This window comes from Cygnus olor, chromosome 13 (assembly GCF_009769625.2).
Source record: "Cygnus olor isolate bCygOlo1 chromosome 13, bCygOlo1.pri.v2, whole genome shotgun sequence".
Classification (NCBI taxonomy): Eukaryota; Metazoa; Chordata; class Aves; order Anseriformes; family Anatidae; genus Cygnus; species Cygnus olor.
In genome coordinates this window covers 7,358,719-7,373,084 of record NC_049181.1, presented here as the reverse complement: position 1 = coordinate 7,373,084, position 14,366 = coordinate 7,358,719, and the positions used below count along the sequence as shown (strand labels likewise).

The window sequence follows — 14,366 nt, the reverse complement described above, 5'->3', positions numbered from 1 at the left end:
GATTTCCATCTGGTTTGATTGGCAGTGGTTGGAAATTGCACTGGAACTGTGTTTGGTTTGAAACGTCGCACGTTCATGCTTTCGTGCCGCTGCTGTGGAGGTGATGGAGTAGCTACACTGACAACCTTGAGTGAGGATGACCACGTGGCCACCATGAGCCCCAAAACAGGTGCCAGAACTTTATTATATGAGTGAACAATTCTGACCCATTTCTTTTATTGGGCCGAGTCTGTGCAGATCCCAACCCTGAGGTCCATGGAGGTGGGGCAACGCTTATGATGAAGGTTTAAAATCAGGCATGCACTAATGGTTTTGAAGGCAATTCTGTGCTGTGCTTCTGGCACAAATCTTGTGAAATCTTGGAAATCCTCGGAGAAGGCAAGGGATTAACATATATGTCCAGTCTCTCTGCTGGATGGCGTGCAGTAGAAGCTGGACCAGGACACGGAACATAAAGCGCTGATAAGGAGACGTGTTCTGACCTTGTCTGCTGTTAGCAGCTTACACAGCCTGCCAAGGAAAAAACAGCCTGTATTACAGTGGCCATATGGTATTTTACTAACTCAGTGTATAAATCCCTAATACAATTAGAAGATCCAACTTCCATGCTGAATTAGAGCTTCTGTGCTGCTGTATCTGGAGGGATTCCTGGATTCCTCAAGTTTGCTGAGACTGGGAAGGAAAAAAGCTTGTGCTTATGGAAAAGTGCAGGGGGTCCCCCAGCCTCCCGGTGGGACAGCCCTGCTGCTGCGCCTTGCTGGGAGAAATCGTCTTTCTGACCTGCATAGCCTGTGGGGGCCATGTGGAGTGAGCCCTTTGGTGCTGGCTGTCCAGCCTGGCGGTATGGATGGTTGTTTTATTAGGGGGAGTTTGTGTAGGATTTGTGCAAGGGAGGGTCAGGATTGCTGCAGGAGGCTGAGCAGAGCCATTGCTACATTGCTGCGGGCGGTGCAGGTCCATCAGCCAGGAGAGGGCAAGAGAAAGTCAGCATGAGGAAACAAAAAGGGCTAGACCAGACCAGAGTTTTTTCTCCAAACCTGAAATTAATTGGTAGAGAAATAATCACCACTGCAGAGCCAGTGACTTGCTTTGTTTGCAGCCTTCTTGTGTCCCCGCATTTCTGTTATTCCTCCCCAGGGTGCCCTCTCCACTGGCTAAGGAAGGGTTCCTTGGTGGTGGAGCTCCCTTGCACGGGGTCTTGCTTGCTGCCTTGGAGAGGTCCTCCATGTCCCCATCACTGCCTCTGGATTTCTCCTTGGTCTGCGGTTTAAAATGGCAATCCCTGACATCTGCAGGCATGACTCCCCTTCCTGGGAGGGGAAGCTGAGGGCTTTGGAGCCCTGTAGCAGCTGTCCTGCAGCCCGTTGTGTGAAGAGCCTTAGGGGGAGATGCTTGAGGGTGCTGCAGGGGGTGTTATCCACGTCTGCTCCAGTGGTTACTGGAAAGGCACCCAGGGATGTTCAAAGTTTGCTCTTTGCTCCTGTGTATAAACCTGCCCAAGAGATACCACCTTATTTGCAGGTGAGAATGGCGATGTCCACATTTTATTAATAATCCCTGTTAAGTGCTATAGAGGGACAAGTCTGTCCATAATGATCTCAATACAGAGGAACGTCCTTGAAGCAGGCTGGGGCACGCTCCCACCTTCCCTACAGCTATTGTGGGGCATTTCTCCCTGCCTTGGTGTCTTCCTTTCATAGAGCTGGCCGGGGAGTGTGTCCTGCCCTGCTTTGTGCTCCTCCTGGAAAAATATCACTGCTCTTATTTTCCTTGCTGTAAAGTGCCAGTCAGGCGTTCAGTGAAACAGCCTCCCTGTTATCTGGGTTGGAGGGAACATGGCTTTTGTCTGAATGGTTATAGCTGTTTAATCTGATCAGATGTCTCGTATGACTACACAAAGCCTGTTTTTTGGCTGTGCCAGCTCTCTTTCTCATGCATTCCTATTTCCAAGTGAATCGCCCTGTGCTGGAGCATGTAATTGCAAAGTGCGGCCCTGGCTCTGCCCACCCGCTGGAGGAGACCATGAGATAGGAGCTATTTACCCGGCGGCTGTCAGGTGGTGGTTACCGTCAATTTAGAGCCTGAAGGAGGAGAGTGCCACGGCGTGATGTGGATGTGAGTGGATCACAAATACTGTCAGCGAGAGCAGGGTGCTGCAGCAGAGCGGGCAGGGGGGTGCAGAGTACAGGGGTAACAGCTTCAGGATCTTTTATTCCTTCAGAAAATGAACTCTGGGTTGGTCTCAGCATCCTGTTTCAGGGGAAAGCTGGGTGCTGGTGGCTGGGGCATGGCACGCGGTGGGATTGCCTGAGGGGAGATTCTGCTGGGCTGAGGGGCTGCAACTGCATCACTGAGCTGGGGCTCCAGCAGGTACCTGCGTTTGAGAGCCCAGCCGAGACACTCCTGGTGTCCGCATGAACCGAGGCTTCTCCTCAGCAGGTTTCACTGGGCATTTCCCTGAACTTGGCATGATCTCAGCTGTTTGGAAGTTATTACAGAAAGGCGGTTTTTGCCTTAAATAAAAAAGAAAAACAGACCTATACCAAGAGGGCTCGTTCTCCAAGTACATATACGTACCATGAGGGGTGGAATTGTTGAAAGCTCCTTCAATGAAATGGCCAATACGGTGGCAACAAATCCAGAGGAAATGGACGTTATCTGCTGATTGACCTTTTTGGTACGTTAAACAGCTTTCGCTTTTGCCTTGAGGCATCTGGCTGCCTGACATGGCCAATTATCCTACGATAACATCAACTTTGTTGGGTCTTATTGCTTCATTATGGAACTGCTTTAGCTGATAATGCATTACAATTAGCAGGCAAATGTCCCTGGGAAGGGAGATTTCTCCTCGCCGACCGCTCGGCTGCAGTGCGATGAGGTTTGTCTGGCCGCAGCACCAGGGGAAGGTCCTCACCAGCTCCTGGTGTGGCTCGAGGGATGCTGGCAGGGAGGGAAGCAGGAGCGCAGGATGTCAGCAATGCTTTGCTCCTGCCCTGTGTCACTTCCCCTGGGGGTTTTCTTGCCCAAGTGAAACTGTAAATGTATTTGGGGCAGGCGAAGTGGCAGCACGCAGCTGCTACTGGGGGAATAAGAACACCGTCGCTTAGCCCTACCTTGTCTGGGGCGCTGAATCCTTTTCCCTCATAATCAGAGAGTCATAATCACACAACTCTGTGCCACCACCCAACCTGCCAATTTCCTCCCCTTCCGTCCACGTCACTAAAAGGAAAGACAGCCTCTCCACAAAAGTTGTCTGTCCCTTCAGGCATGGCAATGACGATTCATGCTGGTCCTTTGCATGTTCCTGAGAGGATGCCAACACCTGCAGTTTTGCCGTGAGCCTGCTGTGATTTTGCTCAGTGCCCCATTCCTCACAACCCTGTGTGCTGCCCCATTTTGCCGTGGGGCTTTGTGTGCGGCTGCAGGGTGGATAGGGCAGATGGAGCAGCTGAGGAGAGGGGATCGGGGGCTTAAGGAAACCAGGGGAAATCAGCCAGGCCTGGCAGAGCTGAAGGGGCAGCTCAGAGTGCCGGAGCAGCTGGGGTGAGGTAGGATTAGTGGCTGGGAGAGCAGAAGCCCAGAGTGGCTAGGGAGGGAGGATCAGATAGGAGAGATGAGATGCCCCGGTAGCCTGCGAAGGGCTCAGGTAGGAAGGGATGGTTGATGGGGCAAGGCCAGCCAGGGCGAAAGGTCACAGGTTGGGGTTGTGCCACCCAATATCACGCTTTGCCCCCAGCACCACAGCAGCAGCTCCTTCCCCCCCAAAACCAAATGATGCAAAATGCAGCGCAGGCGATGATGACACAGTGGTTTTTCCCAGGGATGCTGTCTGGATGAGCGGCTGCTTGCAGCCGGGAGGCACCATGGCAATTACGCTGTATTTCAGTTGAGAGTTCCCAATAATTGCCAAAACCCCTGCTAAGATCCTGACTTCATCCCTGCAGAGAGCTCCCTCCTGCCTGACGGTGCCGCTCTCCGAGGGCTGCTTTTGGTGAAACCGAGTCTCAACGTCCTGCTCCTGTCCTGGAGCACCAGCTCCAGACGAAGCCCCGCTCCCTGTGCCGGCAGCCGTCCTCCCCCCGGCTGGCACCCCGGGGGCACCCAGCCGTGCAGAGCAGCCCCTGGGGAGGGGGCTGGGGTGCAGGGGCTGCGGCTGTGTCTGGCGCAGGGGGCAGCCTCCGGGGAGGTGGGCTCGTGCCTCCGCAGCCGTGCAGCACTTCGGAGGTTGGTGCTTCTCTGCCCGCTTTTCCCAAAGGAGAAACAGCAGTGGAGGTGGACAGGAAAGCTTTCTGGAGAAGAGAGCACCGATCACTTCTCTGGCGCGTGCTGTCCTGACAGTAATTGCCTATTAATATTCCCTTTCTCATGCTTCTTCTCCTCCTTCCCTCAAGCGATGTGGCTTCATTTCCCGGCGCTGCTTGCTGTGGCGTTAATGCCTGAGCGTGATGTGTGATGCTGGGTCACCTCCTAGAGTGGAAGGGGCACCAGGGCCACAGCCTGTGACCTTCCTGCAGCTGCTGGGCACCGCCGCCCTAGGGGGACCCGGGGTGGGGGGTCTCTTAGCAGTGCACCCAAACCTGCTGCCCCCTTATTTAGGGCTTGGCTGCTGGTACCTTGATTAAAGGGATGGAGCTCTGCATGCCTGGTGCTCCCACCTTCGGAGGTGTCGTCCTGGACCCTTGCCACTGCAATTAGCGGGGACAGTCTGTGCCAGGCTCCTGTGGGTATGGGGCAGGCTGGCTGGAGCAGGAACCCCTTATGAGTGGGCCGAAACTGTGTGCCACCAAAGCAGGGTTCCTAAACTACAGCAGATCCTGCCCTGTGGAAGCTGCAGGAGCTCGGGATGTGCCCATAACATGGCTTAGACAACCTAATGCAAAAAGGTAACAGCTGGGAAAGTGGAAACCTGTAAAATCTTTGAGCCATGTTATTTGCTAAGCTGATAAAAGGTAGAGCACATAAATTCGTGAAGAGGGGAAATCCCTGCAGTATTCACATGGGCTGCTCATGGTTTCATAGTTAAGTAAATATAGTTCAGAATAAGAACAGTTTGAAAGGAATTTGAGAACATAATGAAGCTCAGAGAATTAGCTGAAGAGCTTTCATTTGAGATTACAAAAACACAGCGTAATATACTGTTTAAATACCAATGGGCTTCAGCATTACATAAAATAACCAAACACAGATAAGACCACTCTTCTGTCCTGGCATCAGCTGGTAATCTTATTACTGAATTAGTATAGCCACGTACTTTGTGATCACTGTATTTTCCCTAACTTGACAGACTAGTTGAAGAAATAACATGTCAGAACAGGAGCACGTGTTGATTTTGAAGCTTGCCATGCTGCAAAGTGCTAAGCCTGATGACCCAGGCTATGCCATGCTACAGGGTGATGGGACAGGATGGGACAGATGGGACAGGAGAGAGGCCTTGATGCTGGGGCAGCCGGGAAATACAGGGAAGGTGCTTCATGATGCTGGCGTCCACCTTCATGTAACACAGGGAAGACTTTGGGTTTCCTTGCTGTGGCATCCCCAGGTGATGGGGAGGTGTGTGCAGGAAGACCAAATGCTTCCCAGCCGCATCCATCCTCAGCTCTCTGAGGGTGGCAGAGTCCCAGCACAAGGGAACCAGGAGGAAGCAATGAGCAGTGAGCATCAAGAGGTTAGGGGAAATATGTAATAAAGGAACAGCAGTAATAAAAATTAATGATGTGCTTTTTCAGTGGGATTTTTGCCCAAAGGGTCTCCACTTATGTCTGGTTGTGGGTAGGGTCCATGCCTTGTGGTTAAACCGGGAGTAGCTGGGGTTACAGTTGGCAGAGGTGTCTAGCACCTTGGATGGCACATGGCACCTGTAGATGTGGTGTGATCACAATATTGGCATGGCTCCTCTCAGACCATTTTTCCTGAATGATGGCCAGTTTTTCAGTGCTCTGGCATCCTCGGGGTCTCCTACCGGTACCCCCCGGTCTTTTGGCTTCTGGGAGGGGTCACAGCTGCAGGATAGTAGAGCCTATTGCCAGTGTGGAGCTCCTGGTCATGCACCCGGATTTGTTGCAGGTCTCATAGCAATATTGCAAAAAATGGCTTGGCCGAGGGAAAACAAATACCTTCACGTCCATGTTCATGGTTTGCTCAGCTTTGAATTACAGAAATATTTCTCCAAATGTTTTGAACACTGGAAAAATGCTGCTCACCAAACCTAATACCTAAAAGACCTCTTTTATGTGACTATTACTTTGGTGACCAAAGTATCAGGGTTTTACAAGAGCTGCTTATCCTTTGATAAAACAAAATCAGTGAATTTATGCTGACGGCTTCAGATGCTGTTGAAACCTGAGCAATCTTTCACCAGCATATGTTGCTTGCTGGATCCTTCCTTAAGAACAAACCGCAGAAGCATCTTTAGTAATTTAATGAGCAATAAAGAGGACTATAAAAAAACAAGGATAATTAAATGCAATGATAGATTTTAGCACCCTAAATGGTTACCAGAAGTACTTAATCAAAACTAAGGTTTGTGCTAGGCAAAACGAATAGCTCTTTGTTGCCCCATAATAGAAAACATGTAAAAATAAAACTCAAAGAAAGATTTGGGATAGCGCTGGAACGACAGAATCATTACAAATCATCACAGCCTGCCTCCCGATGCCCCTCTGATGCTTGGGTAAAACAAATAAAGCAAAATTAAGGATCTGTTTTGTATATCACTTTGATCTTTGCTTCACCTTTTGAAAATATTTATGAAGGGTACTTTAATACAATTTGGCTTGTAATTTTTCTGTTTGGAAGAGGAACAAATAGATTGACAGAGTAAAAGGTTAGTCAGTGATGCGTTGTTTTTTTTTTTGTTTTTTTTTTCCCCCAGCTTACTGTTCTGGGAGGTAACTCCTAGAGCATGAGCTGCTGGGTACCTAGGCAGAATGAAGGGCGGTGTGCGTGCATGTGTGCGTGCTGCAGGGACGGGGCATGCAGGGACTCCAGCCACACTGCTGCGCTCGTTGTAACAGCGCAAACAGGAAACTAACGCAGGCACCAGCGTGGCCACAGATTCTTTCTTAACACAATAGCCTTTAGGAAAATATGTGGATTAATTACATATTTTCATGCAATAACATGATGCTAATTGTTTACACTAAGCCGTGTTTGCTTATGTAAATTACCTTAATTGGAAAATTCTTTAGTGTACAATTGTGATAGAGAATTAAAGAGATGAGGAAGTATGGAGGATGTCAAGGCAATTCTTTGCAAATGATACTCTGATAAGATTCAGGGTGACCTAATCAGTTAACTCAGGCACTAATTAGTAATGTAGAAGATAGGGTAGAAAAGTGCTTGAAACAGCTGGGATGCTAACAGTTTAAGGGGCTGATCCTGCCTTCCTTCCATCCTGAGCCATCCCTGTGACCCAGGAGGGGAGAGGATGGCTGCAGAGGTTGTCCGACTACCAGCAGCTCACCTCGGTGGCAGCTGGGCGAGCTCAGCACTTTTCATGAAAGTGTCTTGTTCGCAAAGAAATCCTTGCGCTGGGTGTGGGGCCATGGGCTGCGCGCTGCTGACCTGAGGACGTGCCTGCTGTTGGTTGCTGGCAGCTTCTGATGTGCAGTGAAAATCCATGATCTCAGAGAAGTCTTTGAGCAAATAACCAGGGCAGAGCTTAGGTACATAAATACAGAGTGTGAACAACCTCACCCATGGGTACCAATGCGCTCAGTGGTATGTTTCGTGTGAAGTGTGAATCGGGTGTTGTTCCTGGTTTGAACACTACTGCTTTCTTTTCTTTGTGGTTTTAGTGTGGGGGAAAAAAATCCATAACAAACAGCAACAAGAAAATCTGCAGGTAACTTCTACATGTGTGACAGGTAAGGTCACCTTGCCCCACGGCTGGGGCTTTGTCCTCTTTTCTGTGCTGCGGAGTTGTCCTGGCTCTGCCCCTTGATGGTGGCGTGCAGCACGCTCTCGCCTACATGTAGGGGGTTCCCAAACCACGACGTCCCCTTCATTCTGATGGGGCAAGCTCCCTGGCGGCCGTACATCCTTCATCCTTCTGCAGCACGCACCATCCCAGCAGCTGCTTTCACCCAGCAGGGAGCAGCATCAGTGGGCTCGGAGAAGTGGGCAGTGCTGGGGCCTCGGGAAGGGCTCTCCTGCTGCAGTCCTGGCTGCGTGCACTGCCATGAGGGTGCTGCGCATTGTTGCACGGTGCACGCGTTGTTGCCTACGGGGGGTGTGTTCATCGCTGCTGATGCAGGTGCGTGCATTGCTGCTGGGGGTGCAGCATGGTGCCGGTGTGGACGTGCACATGCAGAGCGTGCCATGGGGACGCCTCGACCCACTTTGTTTGGGGCGCAGGGTGGAACCAATGCAGAGCACTTCAAAGCACTCCCCCGTGTCGCCTGGCTTGGAGCCGCGTTGCTTCGGCCTTTTTCAGCAGCGATTAGACACGTAGGTAGGTAGATGAGCGGAGATGCTGAGAGCACACGGGCCGTGCCCCCCTCACCCCCCGCCAGTCCCTTTGTGCTCACTGCCACAAACCCAACCAGGAGCAGCCCGGCCTTTTTGCCCGTATTATTCTCACCATCTCCCTGACAGGCGTAGTAATATACAGAGCTATCTCAAGCTGGGAATGTCTGAATGAGGAGAGATTAAATAATATTAATAAAAATAATAATAATTAAGAGCGAGATTTCAAGTGTCTCACCAGAGCTCAGCGCAACAAACTGCTTTGGCAGAAGGATGCCGGAATTTGGGGGGCAAAAATCACCCACAGTGAGAGGGGAGGCTGCCAGGAGTTGTCAATGTGGACAGCCGAGCTACGCTGCTGCATACGAGTTATCATCGCTTCATACATGTTATCAGGGAGAGCGGAGAGTGTGTGTGACTCTCCTGCTGCATGCAGTGTGGTTTTCACTTTGATTCAGCAGCTCTTCTAATGGCAGGATAGTCATTGTTCTTTAGTCACTGAAGTATGGTTAAGTCTTTTTCAGCATTAAAAAAAAAAAAAAAACAACCAAGCCATGTCTCAATAATCTACTGCAATGATATTTCACCATATCACGTGCTGGGAAGAGTTGTCTTGGATCTCTATCACAGACCAGAATCTAGCTCAATTTAAAAGGGAGGGAGAGGTGGTGTTGGCTGGGGGGTTGTTGCAGATTTCACTCTTTTTTTATTAGACTCTTTTTCTTAACTCTAAGTAATATAATTCACTTCATATTTCCTTAAGGGAACATACTCTTGATGCCATATAAAGATTGACAATCTGGAGTATTGTAAAGAAAACGTATCTGAAATGTTTGCTCAGCCAAGTGTCAGAGGCACTGGGCTGTCCAAAAGTGTTAATGCAAGCAGGCTGCAACTAAAGGAGCTTTTGCAGCTCAAACAGATGTGTTATTTTTGAAGGGTGTTTCTTTGAGCATTAAGCCTTTCTCATGCTACATGCTGTTTGCCGTCTTTTGTCTTACAAACCTTTTTAAATTTATCCCAGGATGCTTCAAGTTGGGCTTTTTCTCTTTTTTTTTTCTCCTTTTTTTTTTCCTTTTGCCTTTTTATTGTTGTTACTGTCTCTCTTCTGTCTGAGCTCAGAAACACTAAACTAAGATGATGAAGGGCTGGGTGACAATTTCAAACTTCCTGCAGGATAGTTTCAGAAAAGATGATATAGAAAGAAGAAAAACAAAAGCACATGTTGCCAAATGTATGCATATTTTCCGGTCATTTTGTATTGTTGAAGTGGTTGCTCTGTGTGTATTTTCAAGACACAGAGGGAATACACTAAATGAAATACTCAAACACTTTGGCAACTCCTGCACACTTTCTTTGTTATCATAAAACACTTGTTCTGAAACTGGGTATGACATTTATTAAAGAGTTGTGGGTTTACCATATCTCATAAACGATTTCCATGGTTACTGAGGTGGTGCGGCTGCAGAATCAAAGTACTTATTAAGATGTTAAAAAGTAGGTTTCTTTTAAATGAAAGCAGAGGTGTACTGGGCAACTTCTGTTCAAGTAATTCGTTTTAGGAAGCTCAAGACTTGACCTGGTGCTGGTGCAAGTAGGTGCAGTGGCCCTGCAGCTGGGGGTCGCACCTGCTTACACCAGCAGGGAACTGGTCCCTGTCCCTCAAACTCCCTGTGCATTCACAACCTGGGTCTCAAGCCTCTGAGGATGTAGGTGTCAGTGCAAGCCCAGCTGGCCTGCTTGCAGATTTGAATGGCCACAAGTGCTCAGCAGAGCCACTGGAGCCAGCTGACAGTGCTGATTTTGTGGAGCTTTGGCTCCAGCCCCTAGACTGATGTTGTCTATTCCTGTTTTGCACCTCACAAACCCCGAGTGCATTTTCTGCCTGCCATCCGCACTGACAGATGTTGTAAATGTATTCACCAAGAGAAAGAAACCTGCTTTATGATGGTTATCCTTGAGAAGTGAGTTACAATAGCGCCAGTCTGGTGCTTGTTGGGGTTGCCATTAAGTTCTGGGCTCTGTTTAAGAATCTCAGCCTTTAGGGTCAAAAATGTGATTGGAAGGCTCAAAAAAACAGAAACTTTTGAAAGTACTAAATGCATTCTTCAGAAAGAACTGTGTGATTTCTGAGCTTAACTTGTGGTTCAGGAGTCCCATTCCCAAGATGTGAACCCCACCAGCATCCCTGCATCTGACACAGATGGGCAAAGACAGGGACTGCTTCCACGGGCTGCCCTATCAGAGTGACAATCTCAGCCTCGGATATGGCAGCTCGTGTCTGAGAGGACCTGGAGGAGCTGACACGGAAAGACAGCATGCTCAGTGTCTGTTCTATAAATAGTGCTATTAAATCTGACTTTTAAAAGCACTTAAAAGTCCTGTGAGACAAGACACACAGCCAGGAAGCACTGAGGGTTGGGATGTAGCTACCTACCAAGGTGAAATGCTGAAGCATCTGTGACTCAGCTGCTCCAGGGCTACCATAAAACCTGGTGAAATTGCAAAACCCAGTCCCTTTTATGGGACGTCTGCTTTCCTGCTTCTGGGGGCAGCGGGACAGCGTGGGGGGGCTGGCATGTGGCTGCTCGGCATCTGGGCTGCATCTTCTGCACTTGTGCTCTGGCCTCCTAGATGTCGGTGTATCCGTGCTACTCAGCAACACCTTGGTTTAATATAGATGGAAACAGGTTTTCCATGCTTTACGTATAAAATGCTATATCAAGAACATATTCATGTTCTTGAGCCAAGACTGTTTGGGCAGAAAAATGCCAATGAAGTGTGACCGAATCCATGTGAAAATGAAGTGTTTGCTTGGAGGAATTAAAGCAAATTTAAAATATTCAAGTTCACTGATTAGAAACATTATTACATCTCTCCAGTGGTGAAATAGCGAGCTGCAATTTATGCTCCTCTCTTCACAGGCCCTGTGTTACCTCGAGGGGATTCAGAGGATGCATGGACTAGAAAGTAAACGGATGGGGAACACAGGGAACTTCAGCTGCAATAAAAGTACCTCTGTAGGATCCGAGTGAGTTATTAGTTTAAATAAATATAAAAACTTCAGTAGCACATCACATCTCATCTCAACCAGAGACAGCGCTGCCTGTTTAGATTTGGTGGGTGGCTTCTTTACAACCTGTTTTTCTCAGACATGTGTTGGGAATATTTGGAGCTATAGTACCAATTCCTCTACTTCTTTTCTAGCAAAATGCCCCTGCATGGGGTGGAGAGAAAGACAGTAGAAACAGAGATAGCTTCTTTAAATGTCGTGCCTTCCCCTTGCAATTGGAAAACTGGGATTTTTTCTAGCCCCCCTTGGGAATGGTTGCTAGTAAACCACATTCTGAGGGTAAAAAATATTTACCTGGAATTTTCCTTTCTCTCACCCTTCTGCATAGCTTTCCCCAGTCTGGGGAGCCTACCCAGGCTTGGGTGTTTGTCTTCCCCGAGCAGAACCTGCGGGTGCTTGTTGGGGCCGCGCTGGGCCTGAGGATGATGGAGACAGGTGCTAAAGCAATCCTGTCCCCAACAGCTGAGCTTTGCAGGATTGCTTGGGGACCCTACGTCATGGTGAAACCTTGCTGTGGCTTCCCCCCCATGGCAAGGAGGGATGGGGCCAGGCTGCTCCCAGCCCTGCCCTGGTGACTGTTTCTTGCTGGTAGGGCCTTGTAAAAAGAGGGGCAAAGCCATTGCTTTCCTTTCTGTTCCTGTGCTGCTTCCTGAGGCCCATTTCTCCAGCAAAGACCTCCTTTTCCCTGCTCTCTGGCAACTGTGTGGCTTTACAATGGCAAAAAAAAAAAAAAAAAAAACGAAAAAAAAAAAAACAGTCCCCAGATAACTATTTGGTGTAAGCATACCATGCGGCTTTAATGGAATTACCTCAGCCCTGCTAGTAAATAATTTATAGGAGGCAGTAAATAAAATATGTTTCTCTGTTCTTAAAAAACAAGAGTTGTCAGCTGGCAACTGCCTGCTGAGGGGGGCTTAACCCAGAGCCTGGCCTGCCTGGAGTGGGACCCGGTGGGGAAAACATCCAAGCCCCAAAAGCTGTTTTGGTTGGTTGGGTTTTTGTTTGTTAGTTGGTTTGGGTTGGTTGGTTTGGTTTGGATGTGGGTTTTTTGGGTGGGTGGGTGTGTTTGGTTTTTTTCTGGGGGGTGGGGTGGGGATGGGATGGGGTAGGGGGGCCAGTAAAGCTGTGCTGCTGGGCCGGTGTCTGCGGGCTGTCCGCTAGCGAGCATTCAGCTGGCTCTGCACATCTGTCTGTCTGTCCGTCCGGCGGCGCTTGCTGCAGGGGGCTCTCCGGGGCATTTCCGAGGTTGCCTCCCGGTAGCCTTGACCGTGAAACCCGAGTCCGAGGCGCTTGACCCGAATTTCCGAGGCACCCGCGGCAGCCCCGGAGTGTCACCGAGCCCCGATTGAAACCCGAGCCCTGTCACTAATGGCATTAAGAGGAGCCGAGGGGTGCGCCGTGCCTCCGCGGGCAGCGGCCCTCCAAGCGCCGCAGGGGATGCCCGGGGTGCCGGGGGACAGCTCCGGGGCCGCCCGCGCCTGGGGCCGGGCCGAGCCGTCGGGGCGTCCGGCTGCGCTGCCCGGTCCAGCCCGGCTCGGCTCGGCTCGGCTCGGCTCGGCCCGGCCCGGGGGGCCCGCAGCCGGTCCCCTGCTGGCGTGGGGGAGTTGGGGCTGGGGAGCCGGCAGCGGAGATTTACGATGCGGGAGGACAGAGCGTGAAAGCAGTATATCATCATCAGGTTGGGCTGAAAGAAAGAAAACATATCTCCAACAAAAAGCGGGGCTTCGCAATTCAGCTGCGTTGTTAGGACAACGCAAACTATCCTTGAAATGATTAGTTCCACTTCAAAGGCATTTACATTCAACAGGGGCAGACGCAGCCTCTTTTTATGTCGCCAGAGGAGGAGGAGGAAAAAAAAAAATAATAATAAAAAAAAAAAGGCGAGGAGGAGGTGGGGAGGTTTTGTGCTAAGGAGAGTCATATGTTTGCTTCTTCTATTTATTTTTCCTCATTCAGGTGACACTTGTGTAAAATAAACAGAGCACTCGCAGCCACAGCGCTCCGGGACCGCTGGCCGGGGAGGTGGCGAGGGGCGGCCCTGGGGCTGTGCTTGGATCCCCCCCTCCTGACCCTTCCAAATGGGAAGCAAAAAGACAACAGTAAAAAAAAAAAAGAAAAAAAAAAAAAGGAAAGAAAAAATCCCTGACCTCAAGAGCTGTCCTTCTTGGGACATCTGTTATTAACTTGAGGAAGTGTGACATACATTTAGTTAGATGACAAAGGCTCAGGGTATCCTGACACAGTCTGGGAAAGATTTGAAGACTGAGGTGTCCCCACACCACTCTGGAAGTGGATCCCATGTGATGGCATGGGCTGGGAAGAAACTTTTGTATCTCAAATCATGCACCTAAACCACTTTCCGGAGTCCTTTGCATGGGGAAAACCAACCAAGGTTGGTCTGTTCCAGGTTACCCTGAGCTGTACAGGACTGAACGTGAAGGAGGGAGAAGATACTGGGATTAGCCCAGAAAGGTTTGCCGTACCCTTATCACTTTACCAAAGCCTAACTTATCTTCCCTGATCAATTCTTACATCGAAATGAACCCAGCCTTCTCCCCTGTTTCAAAGCGTGTCACTTATTTTAACTTCCAAATTTCTTAAAGCTAGTGTTCCCATCATTCACTGCTGGAAATTGAAAGGCAGGCATACAAAATTAAAATGCAAACAGTGAAGCCTATGTAGAGTTATCTGTGCTGAATGCAGGAATTCCACCTCGCTGGAAACGTGTTGCACCAGTGCGCGCGTGTGTGTATATGGGAGCAGGGGCCTTTGCTCTCCCCCTCTGTTCCTATTGCCTGTTTTCTGCCTGATGGTTTGCAGCTCATCA

At 49.6% G+C, this 14,366-nt stretch overlaps 1 long non-coding RNA gene across 2 annotated transcripts; it reads left to right on the top strand.

Annotated features, from left to right (window-relative positions):
- The first annotated feature begins 3,128 nt into the window (after nucleotides 1-3,128).
- LOC121077497 lies at nucleotides 3,129-13,983 on the top strand. 2 transcript variants are annotated; one of them, XR_005824090.1, is made up of 3 exons: nucleotides 3,129-3,335; nucleotides 11,391-11,497; nucleotides 13,947-13,983. It is a non-coding gene; the product is annotated as an uncharacterized LOC121077497 (long non-coding RNA). The 2 variants fall into 2 exon arrangements; XR_005824089.1 differs by lacking the exon at nucleotides 13,947-13,983 and adding an exon at nucleotides 11,868-11,976.
- The last annotated feature ends 383 nt before the right edge of the window (nucleotides 13,984-14,366 follow it).